A 19593-nucleotide genomic window follows, 5' to 3' on the forward strand; every position below is an offset into this window, starting at 1 on the left:
TCCCCGGACTGAGGCCCATGAGAGCAGGAGCCACGGTTTTGCTAGTCACCCTCCAAGTACCCGGGGCCTGCCTGCTGCACAGAAGGCTCAGTCACTGTGGAATGAGTCATTAACTGAATGAATGGCTGGGAGGAGGGAAGGGGAGGATGTGTATCCCAAGCAATGGAGACAGCATGGCAAAGGCCTGGAAGCGATAGGTCTGGTGTGTTTGGCAGTGACACCCCAGATCAGAGGGCATGTGAAGGACTGGTGGAGAAGAGGCCACAATGTCAAGTTGGGGTCAGACTATGGAGAGCCTCGAATGCCAGACTAAGCTTTCAGACCGTGTCCTGAACAGGGTAGGATTCTCTGAGAGGACTCTAGCAGCCACAGCGGTGCTATGGGCAGATTGGAGAGGGAGGTGCAATTGGAGGCAGGGGGCCTGGGCATGGCTGGTTCAATGGTCCAGACCCAGAAGACAAGTGGAGCGGTTTAGCCTCGGCCTCCTGTGCCGGGTCCCTCACAGCCTAATCCTTTCTCTGGCACAGGTTACAAGGATGTGCTTAAATGTCACGTGGCAGCTGAGCCCCGTTCTGTGGGATTATCATGCTCTCACGTACATCTCGGGCCGAGGAGGGAAAGGACACACACTAAATGGCAGCCTCCTCTGGATTTCACTGCTGCCATGGAGTTCTTCTCACCGGACCCAGGGTCCAGTTTTAGCTTGGAGTTTGAAACGCTGCTCCTAAAACGAAAACATCTCTGGCTCCTGGAAAAGGGCGCATGGAGAGAGAGGAGCAAGTGTCAACCAAGGAGAGCAGGTGATAATTCCAGGAGCATCTGAGCGGCAGAGTCCTGTCTGAAGGATTGTTTGAAGGGTTTCTCTTAGAACAGAGAGACATCCTAGACCAGCAGAGATGCTGGGGGAGGGCAGGGGACCAACAGAAGGGGTGTGCACACCAGGAAAGGGCAGTGGATGATGGATCTCTGAGTTTATCCAAGTGACTTACTGGATTGGAAGAGACCCTGACCCAGGGAGAAATAGTAGGCTGGACTGGAGACCATGGGCCAGGTCGTCCTGGTATCAACCAAGGGGCACAGCTAACTATACTGTCCTCCTTGACCAGTGGTGCTGAGGGGAAGGGGAGATGTGCCAGATGTGAAGGGAAAGCAAAGTGGTCAGTATACCAAGTATATAAAAGAGACCTTGTTAAATTCATTAGGTAGTTTAATAAGCACATACTTTAGACTTGCCAGGTGGTTCTCAGAAGAGAGACAATCAGATGTCATTTCTGCCCTCAAGGAGCTTCCAGTCCTGTGGAGGAGAAAGGCCTCAGTGAATCACTTTCAAGGCAAAGGATGTCATTCTCTTCAGGGAGATGGACATATTGTAGGGGAGCCAGAGCTGGGGGAGCTCGGAGCTGGGGGCCGCAGGTCGGTTCAGGGCTCTGCTGTGAGCAAGGGAAGACTTCCCAGGCCTCCGTTTCCTCTCCCAGACTGAACTAGGGCAGGGGTTTTCAACCTTGATGGACCATAGACTCCCCATGGGCCTTGTTAACACATTACCGTCCCCACCCCTACGGTGTCTGATTCCGTAGGTCTGAGGAGCAGCCAGGAAGGCGCATTTCTAACAAGTTCCAGATGCTGCCGGTAGTGGTCTGGGAACCCCACTTTGAGAAGCAGTAGACTCACTTAAGGGTCTCCAAACCTTGTTTCAACCACATGTCTGTCTTCAGGAAACCCTGCAAGGAGCTCTAAAAGAGAAGCAGGGGTGTGGTGGAGAACGCTGATATCAGCACTCACTTAGCTCAAGTGTTACAGGTTTGCTACTGACAAGGTGACCTTGGCTAAGCAGGCCGTGTGCCCTGTCCGACCTCGTTTCCTCATCTGTGAAATGGGTTGTGGGGAGTATACAGGCGTGAAGCTGTACTGTAGGGAGTGCAGTCAGCATTCTCATTGTTAGGACTTCTGCCTACATCCTGTGGGCAGCTGCGTTGGCCTGTGGTGCTCACAGCCAAGATTCCAGCTGGATCTGCCCCCAACGCCCTAAACCACAGGCATGTGCCACCCCCACTGGGGAGGTAGAGACCAGGGCTAATCCGGCCCCCAGGGCTCTTTGGCCTCTGGCTTTGGGACAGGCGGGAGAATATTTCCAATTACAAAATCTCCGAGAACACTGTCAGTCTGGGGTTTGCTTATCTCTCTGCCCACCCCTTACAAAGGCCTTTAGGCAGGGGCTGAATCATGGGGCCTTGTTAGGTGTTTTGTTACTGAATTATTTGACAAGAAAGAACCCACTGTGTTGGCAATGCCCGGAGGCCGGCAGGCAGGGCAAGAGGGTCGGTCCCATCACCCCCCTGGCAGGGCAGGCTCTGGAGGGTAGAAAGAGGCTTCGTTTTCTTCTCCCAATGTCTCCTTCCTGCTTGGAGCAGCTACTGAGATGCCACAGCAGTTCCTGGTGCCCAAGTCCTGTGCATGGCCCTCGTGTCCCCTGGAATGCCTCTCTCTCATTTCAGCTCCCCAAGCCCAGCACAGCCTCCACAAGCCAAGGCAGCCATGTCTGCCACTCATACCCTTTCATTCCCGCCTCCCAGCCTTTGCTGGGCTGGATCTCCCACCCACCTTGCTCTCCCTTCACTCAAGAGTGAACAACAGTCTCAGTCACCCAGGACAGAGGTTCCTGGGATGCAGGACTTTCAGTGCTCAGGCTGGGACTGTCTTGAACAAATAGGGTGAGCTGGGCAGGGCACAGGCACAGAATGGAATAGAAAATCAGGGTCCAGCCAATCTAAGTGGACCTTGGTCCCAGCTTTTTGGTTCATAGTCACATGGCCTCCCTCCTGGGCACAGACTCTGTCCTCTGCCACCATTGCCTTGCTTCATAAAATCTGTGGCCTGTTTTATAGAGCAAGGGGCAAATCTTTAGGAAGCCAGAGGGGCACAGACTGAGCCAGGAGAGGGAGGCAAGGGGACAGGCAGAGTGTAGGTTTGAGGTCTCCACCCCTCAGGGCTGTATAGTTTTGGACAAGCCAGTCCCCTCTCTGAGTCCAGTTTCCCCAATCATAAAATCAGCCTTATGAACTATCTTTTAGAACCATCAATAATGGCAGATGGTATCATTACCAGGTTTGACCAGCAGCTCACAGCAGACGGAGGGTCCAGAATCCTGCAGACCAGTACCCAGTGCTAACCACACATTCGAGTGTGAGACTCTGTGCCCAACAGAGAGGTGCTCCCACCCCTAGGCATCGAAACCACCTGGGAGTAGAGGTATAGAAGGGCTGGGCTGACTCATGCTTCCTGGGATGGTCAGCAAAGGCCTCTTTGAGGAGGTGACCTTTGGGCTGAGACTCAAAGAAGGAGGAAAAGCATTCTAGGCAGAAAGAACAGCCAGTGAAAAGGATTTGTGGGGAGAACTAGCAGGATATGTCCTACCTAGGCAATGGGCCCTTGCTAGAAGACAAAGGTAGGGAACCCTATGTGAGCCAGATCATGCAGATATATGAGTGAAACAAATGTGTGTCTAGAGAGGTCAAGTGACCCACGGCAAGCTTGGGAGTAGAGGGCTGAGGTGGGAGTTGTATGAGGCTGGGGGTGGGCCCTTAGAGCCCCTTCAGAGCCCTGCAGCCTGGGCTCCACAGAGGATGCTATTGTTCTGGTGCCGTGACTAGAGGATGTCAGGGTCAGGGGTGTGATCCCCTAATACCCTGCTTAGCTAGAACAGGACACCAGGAATGACCTGATGTACCCTAAGCAGGGAGCAGATTCTAGCCCTCTGGGACTGCAGGACAGGAGTCATTAGAAGGGCCAGCTGCACTTCGGGTGCTGGGGACTTGGTTCCAGGTGTTTCTGAGTAACACATAGTATGTCAGCAAGATATGAGAGCAAAGATCACTGCCTCTGGAAACTGCTGTTCCTAGAAAAGACATGTGGCCCTATACCCACCACCTACCACCCACAGGGCTCATTCATTCATTCAAAACACTTTCATGAATAACAGGCTCTGAGTCAGATCCTATCTATAGTCACAGATCCTTACAAAAGAAATTACATTATATTACATTTTTAAAAATCTTAAGAGGGACTTGGCCCCGGGAAAGGGTCCCCAGAGGTGAAGACTTTTTTTTTTGAACTGAGGTCGAAAAAGTTCTGTTGGAGAAGAAGAAAAGATATTCTGGGCTTCGAGTATGACTGCAAAATTACAATGCAGTGAACTTGCATGACTTATAGTGGCAGGGAACGGGGACACTTGCTGGGCATGATTGCATCACAGGGTGCAGGGAGTTGTGGAGGAATAGGAGGAGAAGACGGGTATGAGCAGGACTGGGGGACTTGCTTCCATGGACCCTGGGGCTTCTCTCACCACCTCCTACTCCTGGCCACGGCTGATCTGGCTCCTGGGCCCTGGGGCCCTGGCTCCCTTCAGCAGCCCTGCGGCCTCTCTGCCCCCTCTGGCTGTCCCAGGAGCTCCAGGCTGGACGCGTGTCTTTCCTCTTCCCACAGCCAGTCCCATAAATCAACTCGGCTCATCCTTGAATTAGTTTGTTCCCGTGGGGATGTAACTTCACACGTGCTTAGCCTGGAGCGACCCGTTTGCTGGAAGGAAGGAGATACTGAGGCCCATGTTGCTCAGAGCTCTGCAAGCCCTTTCTGCCCCAGCAGACCTGTGAAGGGCAGCTGGGCTGGGAGCGTTCTTACCCTTGTGTCATTAGATACAGCTGGGCCCATTGAGGGGCTCAGTGCCGCTGATGGTGTCAAGAGAACAAAATGGGACCCCTCCTACTCCCTAGTTTATAGTTCAAATGAGGAAAGACGACCCCAAGCACAGGGGTTCTGTCTCTAACGCCTCCACATTTTCTCACTAGGGCCCATACTTTCCTGACTCAGCCAGCTCTCATCCTGGCTAAAATAATGAGGGTATTAATGTCCCCAAAGTGTTAGCTGGAAAAAAAGATGGTAGCTCATAACCACAACATCAACTGAAAACTAAGGTGTTTAGCCAAAACCAAAGATGTTAGTTGCCAAAAAACATCCCTGATTGCCAAGGTGTGAGCTCATTGTTAAGATCTTGGCTAATAACTAATGTGTTAGCTGATAACTAAGATGTTGGCTGGAACACCAAGCAGTTAACAGATAGCTAAGGTTGATAACTGTGATGTTAATTCAAAAGTAAGATTTCTAAAAAAAAAAAAAAAAAAAAAAAAAGTAAGATTTCTATAACTCAATAATTAAATGACTACCCAATTTTTGAAGCAGAAATTCTAAGAGATATTTGTACACTCATATTCATCCCAGCACTATTCACAGTAGCCAAAACGAGGCAATGACAAAAAAAATTGATTTAAAAATGAGGTATATTCATGCAATGGAATATTATTCAGTCTTAAAAAGGAAGAAAATTCTAACATATACTATACGGATGAACCTTGAGAACCTTACGCTAAGTGAAATAATGTCCACCCAAGAGCATGGTACCTAGTGCCTGGCACATAGTAAGTGCTCAATAAACACAAGTTCCTTTGCTTTATAGGATCCCTCCCCCCAACTTAGTCTCCCTTCCTCCTCACTCACACCTGCTCACTCTGTTTTCTGGGTCAAACATGGGCCACAAAATTTCCCTCCTTCTGGCTTAACAAAGGCAAGTTGAAGTTGGCCACAGCAGAACAAAATAACTGTAAGGGGGAAAACAAACAAACAATCCCCCCTTCCCCTTCATCCCCGATGCCTCTGAGCAACACAGAAGGGGGGACACAGAAGCAAAGACAGCCGTCCAGGGACTACCCAATTCACAAAACTTTGGAGCTCCCAGACATGCCTGTGAATCCAGGCTCCAACTTTTAGTGACTGTGTGACCTTTAGAAAGTCACTTTGCTGCTCTGTGTCTCAGTTGCCCCATCTGTGAAATGGGAAAGAAATAGCAGTGCCTGTCTGTCTGACAACCCTCTTGTTTGCTTGTCAAACTCTGCACTCTGTGAGGCAGAGTGGAGCTTTCTAAAAGGTAGCTGTTGGTATTCTCCCATTGAAGGTGGAAAAGGGGGTGGTTAAGGCTGCCATGGACTGAAAGTACCCCCATATACACAGCCCCTTCATATACTGCAAGGCCTATGAGCACAGACAAAAGGGTAGAAGACCTTCACTTTGTCCCTCCAAAAGCCCTGCACGCAGTAGGTCCTTTGTTAATCCCAGCATTTCAGCCCTAACCAGCAATCTTGAACTTTTTTGTTCAACTTTTTTGCATAACTACCTTTTAGCTTCAGTCTGCTTTCTTTAAATGAAGCCTTACAAAGCAGCCCATTAGATAAAAACAGCTCAAGGTCCTGAGTCTGGTTGGCTTAGTCCTCCTCCCCCTGCCTCTCGCCACCCGGGGACATCCCATGAAGCACAGTGTATAAAATCCCTGCTCAGGCCCAGGAATAGTAAGACCTGTCTGCATTGATAGCGCACCTGCTCTGTACTTTGCACAGCCTGAGCCAGCTGTCTCCATCCCCCCACTTCTCAGTCACAGCCCTAAAATCCACATTTCATTGTCCCATTCTCCAGGAAGAAGACAAAGTCTGAGAGAGACTAAGTTAGTCGGGGTCCCCAGCTTGTAGGGGATGAACTGATTTTTCACAGCGAGGTCAACCCCTCCAAGGCTGTGCTCCTTCTACTGCTCCACGCGAGGCATGGGGAAACCAAGGCCCGGAGTTGGGGTAAGGGGCCAGTGGCTTCCTGAGGCCATGCCCATCTGCTGAACCGGGGTCAAGGCTACTGCTCCACGCGAGGCATGGGGAAACCAAGGCCCGGAGTTGGGGTAGGGGGCCAGTGGCTTCCTGAGGCCATACCCATCTGCTGAACCGGGGTCAAGGCTACTGCTCCACGTGAGGCATGGGGAAACCAAGGCCCAGAGTTGGGGTAAGGGGCCAGTGACTTCCTGAGGCCAAACCCATCTGCTGAACCGGGGTCAAGGCTGGTGCGATCTTAGTGCCTTCCAGGCTGATGAGCTGGGCGGTGCAGACACTGCCCGTGGGGATGGGGGTGGCTAGGCCCCATTTTATCACTGCTCTGGACTCTGCTGAGCAGCAGGTTAACATCCCGAGCAGCTGGAACCATATCCAAGCTTGGGGTGTCGTCGTCGCCTTTCACCCCGAAATCCAGCTCTGTGGCATCCAAGGGTGGCTAGAAGGAAGGCCTACTGTTTGCAGATGGGGAAACTGAGGCCCAGCCCTCAACCAGCTGCCACTGGCCTCCCATTGGGTGGTCTCTGTCACCATTATTTTGTGATTTGAGTGGCTGCATCCTCTCATCCATCCCAGAAGTCAAGGAAGGGGCAGCATTTATTAAGTAAGCTCTGACTGCAGACCTAGACCTGCCTTAATTATGTTCTTAACTATCATCTTCTTCACTCTGCACAAATGCCCATTTAATAGAAGGAGAAACTGAGGTTCTAAGTGGGGAGGTGACTTGCCTGACTCTAAGACTCATTTCCCATTGCCCTGGGACCCTACAGCGGCAGCACTGGTATAAGGAAGGGAAGGAGAATAATTTATAACTGGAGATAGATACCCACTAAGAAGCCTCCTGCTCCCACCAAATAGAATGTGGGTCTGCTGCACAAAATGTATACTTACTAAATGCATGGTAGAATGGATGGAGTCTAGATTTGTGAGGGGTGCCTCATAGTGTTTATTGAGTGACTGAATCACTGAATGCTTGGTCAGTTCTCAAAGGGGCATATATTAAAAGGCTCCCGGCCACTGTGCTTGAGGGGAAGCCTTGGAACAGTCTGCTCCCCTATCCTCGACACTGTATTTTCTCTTATCCCTTTCTTGCTCCTCTAGGGAGCCATCTGTCCAGCTCAGTTTCTTGTTTGGAACTGTTTCTTTCTGTCTCCTGCCTCTTAAACCTAGTTCTGTGATGCAAAGACATCTCTTTTTTTTTTTCTTTTTTCTTTTTTATAGGGAGAGAGAGTCAGAGAGAGTGATAGACAGGGACAGACAGATAGGAACGGAGAGAGATGAGAAGTATCAATCATTAGTTTTTCATTGCGACACCTTAGTTGTTCATTGATTGCTTTCTAATATGTGCCTTGACCGTGGGCCTACAGCAGACTGAGTAACCCCTTGCTTGAGCCAGCGACCTTGGGTCCAAGCTGGTGAGCTTTGCTCAAACTAGATGAGCCCGCGCTCAAGCTGGCGACCTTGGGGTCTTGAACCTGGGTCCTCCACATCCCAGTTTGATGCTCTATCCACTGTGCCACCGCCTGGTCAGGCAAGACATCTCTTTCTTAACTGAGGAATGAGCACTAATGGGCTGCCTTGGCTCCTTTCTAGGGGACAACTTTATACTTTGAAAGGGGCAGTCTTGAGAAAAAATAATCTAAGAACTTGTTGTGTGGTCTGGCAGCATCCAGAATTGGGGCTCAGCCTGGGGCTGGAATTAGGGCTCAGTCTATAACCAGGGTCACGGCTTAGCCTGGAGCCAGGACCATGGGTCATCCAGGGATCAAGTTAGTACAGTCCATGACCAGAATCAGAGCTTGGTCTTCGATCAGGGTCAGGGCTCAGTTAGAAGTTAGAGTTAGAGGTCATTTAAGGATCAGAGTCAGGGCTGAGGTCTCAGTCTATAACTTAGGTTAGGATTCAGCTGGGTTAAGGTTTGGGCTAAAACAAGGACTAAGAACAAGTCTGAGTGCACAGTCATTAGCGAGGCTTGGTCCATTCCATGAATCAGCACTGTGGGTTAGTCTATGGTTAAGCCAGGACTCTATCTAAGGCCAGGATCAGGCCTATGTCTATGGCCAGAACTAGGACACAATCTATGACCAGAATCAAGGCCTGGGTTAGGACAGGATAAGGGCTCAGGCTGGAACTAAGATCAGGGCTCAGTTTGTTTTTAGGGTTAAAGCTGGGCCTATGACTAGAGTCAGGGCTTAGTCTGTGACCAAAATCAGAGGTAAGTCTATGAATAGAACTAGCGCTTTGGGAACAAGTTCAGGCCTTGGGCTAAAGTTAGGATCAGGGCTCAGCCTGGAACCAGAGCCAGAGCCAGAGCCAGAGCTCAATCTGTGACCAGGGTCAGGGCCCAGGTTATGATCAGGATCAGGGCTCCGTTTACATTTGAGGCTGTCCATAGCCCGGCTGTGATTGGGATGAGGAGTCCGTCGGAGACCGTGACCAGGGCTCAGCCTGCGTCAGTATTCAGAAGCTCCTTTGTGGATTTCCTAATGAAGAGAGTAAACACAGCTTCCAGAACCACTTAGCTCCCTCCCAAAATTTGGACCCCCTTGCAGCTGACTGAATTTTTCTTCTATTCCTTAAAAATCTAGTTCCTTTCTAGTGGGCACCGTCCCACTAGATGCTCCCACGCCACCAGGGGAGCTGCCCCGGCGCCTCCACCCTGACCCCAGTCTCCCGCCCTCTTGCCAGGGAGCCTCCTGGCTCCAGGGTTATTACGGAGGAATCTGTGGGAAGAAACGGGTAAACAAAATCTATCACGCAGGGCTGAGGCAGGCGCCCGTTCCTCCCGCGGCTCCACCAGCAGCACGGAGCGGGTGATGTTGACGGGGGACTTAATGAAACCCAGAGGGAGATGCCCTGGCAGGGCCTACCTGGAAGGAGGCCCAAGATGGTAATTAAATTAATTCTGGTGTGTGTCCCAACAAGCACAGAAGCAAGGGCCTATTCACCCAGGGCTCCAGGAGGTTGTCATAATTACAGGAAAAATAAGTTTCGGAACTTGCATAACCCCACTGCCTGGGCCCCGAGGGCTAGGCTGGAATTGCTTTCTTTTTCCAGGAAATACTCATATTGCAAAGCTGCACCTGCACACCAGCGGCACCTCTGGGAGTCACAGGATGTGAAAGAGCGCAGAACAAGAACTTGGTCCTTGTCGCCATTTCTCAAGTGAGGTCTATTGAGACTCAGGAGCAAAAGCATCTCGTTTAGGGTCATGTGATCTGGACACAGGACTACCATCAAGCACCAGATCCTCTCTGGTGCCTCAAACCCCTCTGGTGTGGAGGCTGTGGGGACCAGGCGAGGGGGAGATTTGTTCTGTCTGAGAGGGAGGACAGGAGGGCTCTCAAGAGGGGCCCTCTAAAGGAGAGTTGAGGGTGGCCAGGATGAGAAGGGGAAGAAGAGCATACTAGGCAGAGGAAACAGGCACGATGGCTGGAGAGAGCACAGCATCATGGGAGGAACGGGCCATCCCATGAGGCTGACTGCAGGTGCAAGGGCAGGGATGGGGGAGGAGTTTGAGGTGAATAGTCCCATATGCAGGCCGAACCACGGAAAAGTCTCCCACTGCTTATCTTATTTAATCCCCACAATGGCCCTGTGAGCTAGATGCTTTCATTGTTTCCATCTGACAAATGAGTAAACTGAGGCTTAGGGAATTTGGGACACCTGCCCAAAGCAGCACAGTCAGAAAGGGACACAGCTGGGATTAGGAACCCACATCTGTGGGGCTCAAAGCTGCTCCCTTGAAGATGCTTATTTCTAGCTGTACCCTCCCTCCACCACAACTTTCCCAGCCAGAGTGGGGTACCATCAGGATCTCCAGGAAGGGCAGGAGAGATGGAAGCACTCACCCAGAAGCAGCGCAGCAGCAGGAAGCTGATTTCTGACCCCAGGCTTCTGCAGGGCTGTCTTCAAGGCTGAGGAAGCAGAAGTGTGGGGGTGGGGGCAAGACCCCCTGTGACAGGGGAGAGAGAAGCCCAGGGAAGCCCGTTCCAGCTGAACTGGAGGCTTCTTGGACAGGAAATGAGCACCCCATCCTGGGAGGTATGCAGGCAAGGGAAAGACAGAAGGCATTCCTGGACCGAGTCTCTCCTGAGGTGAGAGCTGCACATCTGAGTTCTCTTAGGAGTGCCCACTTCTGCAAAAATCCATTTTTGGCCACTGACAATTGAGAGATGTCTTCAAATAAAGCTCCTAGAAAAGGCAAGGCCTGCCTGAGGGATATATTTGCTTCCAGGTTTCTCTCTTCAGATGTTTCTAGCACCTTGAAAACAGCCTCCAAACAGAGCCTGAAGTAAAAGTCCTCCGTGTGTGGAGACTTCTCCGTGATCCTGTCTTTCCCCTGAGTAAGACACAACAGATGCGGTAGCAGAGACTGGGAGCGACTGACCAGGCCTCACACAGCATGGTCCAGGTGGGCGTCCTGGAGGAGGGGTATGGTCACGCTTCACCCTTAGAGCAAGGCCCTCACTTATGGGTCAGAGGGTCCTTGACATCACCCTCAGTCAGGAATGAGAGTGTTTGTTTTCAGCTGAATATTTCCCCAACCACAGATGAGACAGGATGGGACTGCATATTCCAGATTCCTAGCAGCTTGGGAAACTGCACTGTGGGTCCTGCCTGGTCACTTCTGCCCACCCCTGAGGCCCTGGGGTCTGGCTGCCAGCTTGGATAAGAACCCTGCTTGTGGCCTGACCAGGCGGTGGCACAGTGAATAGAGCATCAGACTGGGATGCAGAGGACCCAGGTTCAAGACCCCGAGGTCTCCAGCTTGAGCTCAGGCTAATCTGGTTTGAGCAAAAAGCCCACTAGCTTGAACCCAAGGTCCCTGGCTCCAGCAAGGGGTTACTCAGTCTGCTGAAGGCCCACGGTCAAGGCACATATGAGAAAGCAATCAATGAACAACTAAGGTGTTGCAACGTGCAATGAAAAACTAATGATTGATGCTTCTCATCTCTCTCCGTTCCTGTCTGTCTGTCCCTGTCTGTCCCTCTCTCTGACTCACTCTCTGTCTCTGTAAAAAATAAATAAATAAATAAATAACCCTGCTTGTGGCCAAAGGTGCTGGTAAAATCCCGCCACTTCTCCTTTCCTTCCCTCCAGACTCCCCTGTTCCCTCCCTCACATCTCATCTCCACAGATGTTAACCTGGGTCATGGGAATTTCACCAGATACAGTGAAGACAAGCATCTCAGCACAGGAACAGCTCATGCTACAGCCCAGAGGCTTGACAACAGTGTGGCCTCCTTGGAGAAGGGCATATGTGCTCTGTGGCTGAAGCTTGAAGCTCCTGCTCAGCAAGGGGTAGCTGATGAGACAGAGGGTAGGCGTGGACCAGCCTGCTGAGGGCCCAGAGCACTGAGGCCCGGGTTTCATCTTGGAGCAAGAGAGGGCCATGGAAGTTGAGCAGGGGAATGCCAGGATCAGATGTATCCCAGAAAGCTCCTTCCAAAAGGCCAGGGGGTGGGGTTGAGGACCAGTGGCCAATGGATTGTATAGGTAAGAGATTGAGAGCCAGGAGATCAGGGAGGAAGCTGGAGTGAGGACCTATCCCAAGCAGGGTGCTTAGGAAGGCACCAGCCAAGCATCTCCAAAAGACAAAAAAGGCAGGCCAGGGAATTGACTGGTATTTGTGGGGCCGACAGGGATATTGAGGCCGCACTTTACAGAAGAGAAAACTGAGGCTTAGAAGGAAGTGACTTGCCCAAGGTCATTTGTCCAGACAATGATGCAGCTGGCATCATGGACTCCAAGTCCAAGGCCTTTCTCTCCACTCAGCCCCTTGGCAGAGTCTGATGCCTTTGACACTTGGCTGGGATTCACAGCTCCCAGCCAGGGCCTGGTCAGAGGGACAGGTCTCCATCCCATTCCCTCCCAAAGCCCTTGCCCCCACCATGCCTGCAGGAAGCCCCACTCCCCACCCCCATCTCCAGCTCCCTTTCTACTCTTCCCCCCCCCCCCGAAGTCGGAAACAGGGAGGCAGTCAGACAGACTCCCTCATGCGCCCGACCGGGATCCACTCGGCACGCCCACCAGCCGGTGATGCTCTGCCCATCTTGGGGCGTCGCTCTGCTGCAATCAGAGCCATTCTAGCGCCTGAGGCAGAGGCCACAGAGCCATCTCAGAGCCCGGGCAAACTTTGCTCCAATGGAGCCTTGGCTGCGGGAGGGGAAGAGAGAGACAGAGAGGAAGGAGAGGGGGAGGGGTAGAGAAGCAGATGGGCGCTTCTCCTGTGTGCCCTGGCCAGGAATCGAACCCGGGACCCCTGCACGCCAGGCTGACGCTCTACCACTGAGCCAACCAGCCAGGGCCTCCCTTTCTACTCTTTGGTGGGGCCCATTGTGGGAAGTTCAGGAGTCAACCTCCCTCCCTGCTTTTATCCAACCTAAATCCCTCCTCCCTCTCCAGCCCGGCCACTGTCCTAAGTTTAGGCCCCCTCATCACTCCCCTGCACATTTGAGCAGCTTTCTCCCCAGCTCATCAACCCCATGTGTCATACCATCCATGTGACACCAAACTATTTGATGTCCCCAGATGAAGCACACACTTTCACATGGCCATGACTGTACTTGCCATTCTCTCTGGCTAGTTCATTCTTCCTGGTGATTCCTAGTCATCCCTTGATACCCAGCGGAAAATTATATCCTCAGGGTTGCCCTCCTGGACTGTCACAGACAGAATCAGTCTCCTCTTCTCCAAACACTGGGGAGGTGCTTGTTTGTCTGCCCTACCACCTGGAAGGGCCTTGGGCGCAGAGAACTTGTCTCAGCTGTGCCTCCCCAGCACTCAGAACAAGGCTAGGTACACAGCAGTTACTCAAAATCTGCTGACTAGAGACAGAGATAAATGAACAAACAAGCAAGTGAATCAAGGAATGACTAACATTCACACCCTGGAAGCACAGATGGTCAAAGATAGGTTGGAAGCCAGACAGACCAAGACCAAATTCTAGCTCTGCTTCTTGCCGGCTGGGTGGCCGTGGCGTTTCAGCCCCCAGAGCCTCATTTTCTGCCCATGTAGAGTGTTGGCAATCATTCTTGGTGTGCGGCCTAGAGGGCAAGTTTGGTAGCACACTGATGGCAGACACAGCACAGGGAAGTACTTGAGTATATGCTCTGTGACACCACCTGGCCTGAGTTCAAATCTTGCCTCTGTCACTTTCCAGCTGTGAGTTTGACCAAGTTACTTGACTGCTCTATGCCTCAGTTTCCCCACCTATAAAATGAAGAATAATAGTGCTGAACTTATTGGGTGATTTTGAGGATCAAATGAGAAATTGCATGTCACAGGCTTACAAAAGAATGTGGCCAGTAGTGAATGCCAGATTCACATGTGTTTCATGTTTACATCAAGTGCCTAACACAAGGAGTGTGCTTGCACAGGGTGAGCCTCCTGCTCTCTCACCTCCTCTCCCTCCCTCCTGCAGCCTAGGGAGGGTGCTGCAGGGTCCCGTCCAGGGGCAGAGAGGGTTCTGATTTGCTCTTGTGGCCATGGCCCCTCTCTGCAGAAACAGCAGTGGGTTAAACAATGCAGGAACCGCTGTTCTCCCACACAGATGTCGAATTAACCGCCCACTTCACCAGTAATGGCATTCATTTCAGAACCTTCTGCGAAGGAGGATAATACAAAGCAAGTCACACTGCAAGGCGACTTCAGCTGAATGGGGTTCAGCCCTCGCTCTGCTCCAGAAGCTTTCAACACGCTCTTTTTAAGTCCTGAGTCAGTGTTCCCTTCCACTCAGCAACGGCAATTGCTATGGGCTTGATTATTTTAGTTGCTAATCTATTCTTTTTCCTTAAAAATTTTTTAATTCATTTTCTTTGAGAGAGAGAGAGAGAGAGAGAGAAGAAGAAGAAATATCGACTTGTAGTTGCAGCACTTTAGTTGTTCATTGATTGCTTTTTGTACATGCCTTGACCCGGAGGTTCAAGCCACACCAGTGACTCCCTTGCTCAACCAAATGACCTTGGGCTCAAGCCAGAGACCTTGGGCTTCAAGCCACCAACCTCTGGGTTCAAGCCAGTGACCTTGTGATCATGATGGTGACCCCACACTCAAGCCGGCCACCTTGGGGTCATGATCCTGGGACCTCCGCATTCCAGGTTGATGCTCTGTCCACTGCGCCACCACCAATCAGGCTCCTTAAATTTTTAAAATTTTTAAAAATTGATTTTAGGGTAAGAGGGAGGGAGCAAGAGAGAGAGAGAGAGAGACAGAAACATCCATTTGTTCCTGTGTGTGCCCTGACCGGGGATCCAACCAGCAATCTTTGTGTATCTGGTGGATGCTGCCAACTGAGGTATCCAGCCAGGGCTCCTTTTTCAATTCTTTTATCTATTAATTTTAAAGAGAGAAACATCAACTTGTTGTTCTATTTCCTTATGCATTCATTGGCTCATTCTTATATGTGCTCTGACCAGGGTTTGAACCTGCAACCTTGGCATATCTGGACAATACTCTAACCAACTGAGCTACTCGGCCAGAACAGTTGATACTCTATTTTGAGCTCTAAGTACCAGGTGATTCGGCCAAATTATATGATTTAATCCCTTTAGCCTGGTGAGGAGAATGTCATTCCCAGTGGAAGGAGGAGGAGACAAGCTCAGAGAAATGGCCAAATGAGCCTAAAGTCACCCAGCACGGAAGCAGTTAGACACAGAACCCACACTGCTTCTCAGCGCTGGCTACATGTTGTAATGAACTGAGGAGCTTAGAAAATGTTGATTCTGGAGTGGGCCTGGGCATTGGATCTCATAAAGCTCCCCAGGAGCTCCATCAGGCAGCAGGTTGGCCCGACAGATCCAGGGGACAGGGGAGCACACCTAAGGGAGACATATTCCATGGGAGACATGTAGTTCGTGTGGCTCTAATCCTTGCCCCACACAAGGGTGAAGTGACCGTCTGTGCCTTGCTAAGCCAGCTGTTCCCAGCCCCCCAGGGACAATTTAATCACTAAAGACCAGACCCCACCGAAATGCAGGTTTGGAACTTCCGTAAAGCTGCAACTCCAGGGGTCAGCAAGGAAGCAGCCGGTCTTCAGACAGACTTTCTTCCAGGAGCCCCTCCTGATCCTGGACCATCACCTGCCCAGACCCCTAGCTCTCTTCCTCCATCTGGCCTCAATTATTTTTTCAAACAAAATCTTGGGGATTTAGTTTGTTCAGACTTTGACTCAGACCCATTTGTTTTGACTTTCCAAATGAAATGTGTCTTAGCTTGCATTCTCCCTCCAAAACTCCTCTCAGATTTACAAACACCAGCTCTGTTTGCTCATCCACCTTCCGAGAGCCTGACGGATTCCACAGCCCCTAGAAGATTCTGGGCTCTAATTCCTGTTCTACTACTTCCAAACTGAGTGGCTTTGAGCTGGTCAACTGCGACTCAGTTTCCTCATCTGTAAACTGGGCACCTACCTCACACTCATACAAAGGCAGCCGAGATTTAGTGAGAGACTTGTGTGTAGGAGGCACTCAGTAGTGACCATTGTTATTTTTACCTTGACTGTAATAAGAGAGGGCTGGTGAGCAGCCCAGAGTCTCGCAGCCTGCACCAAAGGTCTCTGGGATTTACACCTTCTGTGGCTCATAGCTCTGACCCCTAAGTCATTGTCCTGCTGTCAGAACCTGATTCCAGGTGGGTCGGAGGTTGGCACTCCCCTGGTCCCCTCAACCCAGGGCAACATCCGTATTGGCTTTAACAGCGCATATAATGAGCCAGAGCCTGGCTGAGAAACCCACTGGGTGCTACCACCCCTCACACCCACCTCTGGAGCACTCTCCCTTCAGACCCACTGCACCCACTCTCATCTAGGCTGCCAGTGTTACACACTTCCTCACTCTCCTACTGCAGCCAAGCTCTGCCCCTCAAGGGGATTGTCCACCCAACTAAAGCCATGGAGATTATTTTAAAACACTGTAACCTGACCTGTGAGGCCACAGTGGATAAAGCATCAACCTGGAATGCTGAGGTCGCCAGTTCGAAACTCCGGGCTTGCCTGGTCAAGGCACATATGAGAAGCAACTACTATAAGTTGATGTTTCCCGCTCCTCCCCATCCTTTCTTTTTCTTTCTTTTTTTTTTTTTTCTTTTTTTTTTTTACAGAGACAGAAGAGAGTCAGAGAGAGGGATAGACAGGGACAGACAGACAAGAACGGAGAGATGAGAAGCATCAATCATTAGTTTTTCTTGCGCATTGCGACACCTTAGTTGTTCATTGATTGCTTTCTCATATGTGCCTTGACCATGGGCCTTCAGCAGACTGAGTAACCCCTTGCTCGAGCCAGAGACCTTGGGTCCAAGCTGGTGAGCTTTTGCTCAAACCAGATGAGCCCGCGCTCAAGCTGATGACCCCGGGGTCTTAAACCTGGGTCCTCGGCATCGTAGTCCGACGCTCTATCCACTGCGCCACCGCCTGGTCAGGCCCCATCCTTTCTTTCTCTTCTCTCTCTAAAATCAATAAATAAAATCTTAAAAACAAACAGACAGAAAACACTGTGATTACCTGGTTATAAATCTCCATGGCTCCCTCATCCCTCTACCTCAGTCAGCCTCCAGAGGCCCTTTGTAACCTGGTCACAGCCAACCTCTCCATCACCCCTGGCCTCCATCCACCTTGCACCTCTTGGAGCTGCCTGAATATGCCAAGTTCTTTCTTGCCTCTGAGCCTTTGCATATGCTATTCCTGCTGGAATACTCTCTCCCTGTCTCCTCTGCTGTCCAACTTCTGTTCAACCTTCAGCTCAAATGTCTGGGGCCTTGAATCTTTTCTCTGTGGGTCTCCACCAATTACAGGGCGTCCTCGGGTTATGACACAGTTCTGATCCTACATCAATGATATAACCCAAATTTTGGTGTGTCAAAGCACACCCCAGCCTAAGTCACTTACCTTTTCTAACACAGTTATAAAATCATAGTCTAGCTGCTTCTCCAGCTGAATGAGGTCCTCAGCAGACAGCTCCTCTCTATGTGAAGCCAGTAGCTCTGTGACATCCTCAGCCTCCTCCTCAAAATTAAACTGTTTACCCATGGCAACAACATTCTCTCTTACAGCCTCCACTGACTCCTCAAAGCCATGGAAGTCATACACAAACTGGGGACACAGTTTTTTTTCACATACCATTTAAGCTTGTTCACCTCACTTCATCCCTGGCAGAAGCAATGTTTTATACAGCATTGTAAATGTTATAAGACTTCTGAAAGTCTTTGAGTGTCAGGTTCTTGTCCTTCTCAGTTGCATTAAGGGCCATAGTAAATGTCCTCCAGAGGTAGTAGGCCTTGAAAGAGGCAATGACACCTTGGTCCCTGGGCTGTAAACAAGCAGTGGTATTAGGTGGAAGGTAAAGTATCTTGACATTAGGGTTAAAGTCAGTCAAGTGGGCTGGGTGACCAGGGGCATTGTCCAGCACTAGCAACACCTTAAAAGATAGCCACACACAACCAAACTAGTTTGCACACTTAGTCTGTAAGTACGACGCTAATAGCATAAGTCGAAACACTCATGTCTCAATTTTTTAAAGTTTTTATGGGAGTGAGCATTGTAAAATTGAAACGTCATATGTCGAGACTGTTGTAACCCAAGGACCTCCTGTACTTGAGCTTTTTCACAGCATGGTGGCTGGATTGCAAGAGTAAGGATCTCAAAAGAACCAGATGGAAGTCGTGTTGCCTTTGCGACCCTAGCTCTGGAAGTCACATAGCATCATTCTGTCTTTGTCACAGGCCCACCCAGACTCAAGGGGAGAGAACATATGGAACTCAGCTCTGAAAGAAGAGAGTGTCCCAGTCACATCATAAGAGGAGCCTGTGCGTTGGGAGATGTTATGGCCAATCTTGGAAAACAAAATCCCACTGGAGCAGAAGGTCAACATAAGAACTGCTTCAGCACAATGGCTGGAGACATTCAGTGTGGGGCAGCTGTCTGTGGCACACAGTGTGGTCTGACTCAGTAGGAAAGCTCAGAGGGGTTAGTCCCCTCTGCAAAGTGTGTGAAGCGTCAGGGAAAGATTTCTGTCTGTACTTGAAACTTTTACAATTGAACTTTTACAATTTGAATTTTAAAGCTCAAAATGTTAGTAATCTTGAAAATTCCCAGTGACACTGAACAAGTAAAATGGCCTACGAATTATTCCAACTAGGTTTGGGGCAGGAAAAATGGGGAAACTTTCCAAGTACGCCTGGTCTGTGAAGGATCATGTCCTCTACAGGCTGTCAGGGGAAAAGGATGCGCCTGGCCTCCATCCTTCTGGCCGCAGGAAAGGCCTAGAATGTTCTGATGGGATCTGGTGTGTGCATACTTCGTGCAAAGGCTGCAGAACAGAACTGTAGGGTGGGGGTGAGAGTGTTGGTGTGGGGAGAATCAACTTTTATTTCCATCCCCCCATTTTTAACCCTGGGTCTGGTTTCTCTTACCAGTTGTCCCCAAATGATTCAGATTTCCAGATTGTAAGAAATCCTACAGACCCCATGGTTTCACTGGCAATCTATTTTGGCTGTTACCTCTGAAGAGGCCTCCACTCACCCTCAGGACTTCAGCTGCACCATGTGGATCTCCAGGGCCTCCAGCATTGGCACCTGCTCTGTCTCCTTCCAGGAAAGGCGGAGCAGTGTGGCCTAGAGCACGCCCCCCCCCCCCCCCCATGAGCCAGCAGCCTGGGAGCTGCTGAGCTCACAGAGCAGTTAGGGAATAACAACATGAAGAGCTCCACAAACAAACTGTAATGGGCTGTGCAGGACGCACTCATTGTTAGTAATAACAGCACCTCCTCCCAAGTTAAAGCAAAATGTAGAAAGAGAAGGGGATTTATGATCAGAAAGTATGAGCTCTTTTGTTTCCAAGTGTGAATGAACCTTTCACTGAGCATTTATTGAGCACTCACTTTATGCCAGGCCTCGGGCA

At 50.5% G+C, this 19593-nt stretch overlaps 1 long non-coding RNA gene across 2 annotated transcripts; it reads left to right on the forward strand.

Annotated features, from left to right (window-relative positions):
• The first annotated feature begins 618 nt into the window (after positions 1-618).
• LOC136314199 (uncharacterized) lies at positions 619-19327 on the forward strand. Of its 2 annotated transcripts, none has more exons than XR_010727284.1 (4): positions 619-800; positions 9756-9863; positions 10936-11112; positions 18417-19327. It is a non-coding gene; the product is annotated as an uncharacterized lncRNA (long non-coding RNA). The 2 variants fall into 2 exon arrangements; XR_010727285.1 differs by lacking the exon at positions 18417-19327 and adding an exon at positions 11252-11572.
• The last annotated feature ends 266 nt before the right edge of the window (positions 19328-19593 follow it).

This window comes from Saccopteryx bilineata, chromosome 10, assembly GCF_036850765.1.
Source record: "Saccopteryx bilineata isolate mSacBil1 chromosome 10, mSacBil1_pri_phased_curated, whole genome shotgun sequence".
Taxonomy (NCBI): domain Eukaryota; kingdom Metazoa; phylum Chordata; class Mammalia; order Chiroptera; family Emballonuridae; genus Saccopteryx; species Saccopteryx bilineata.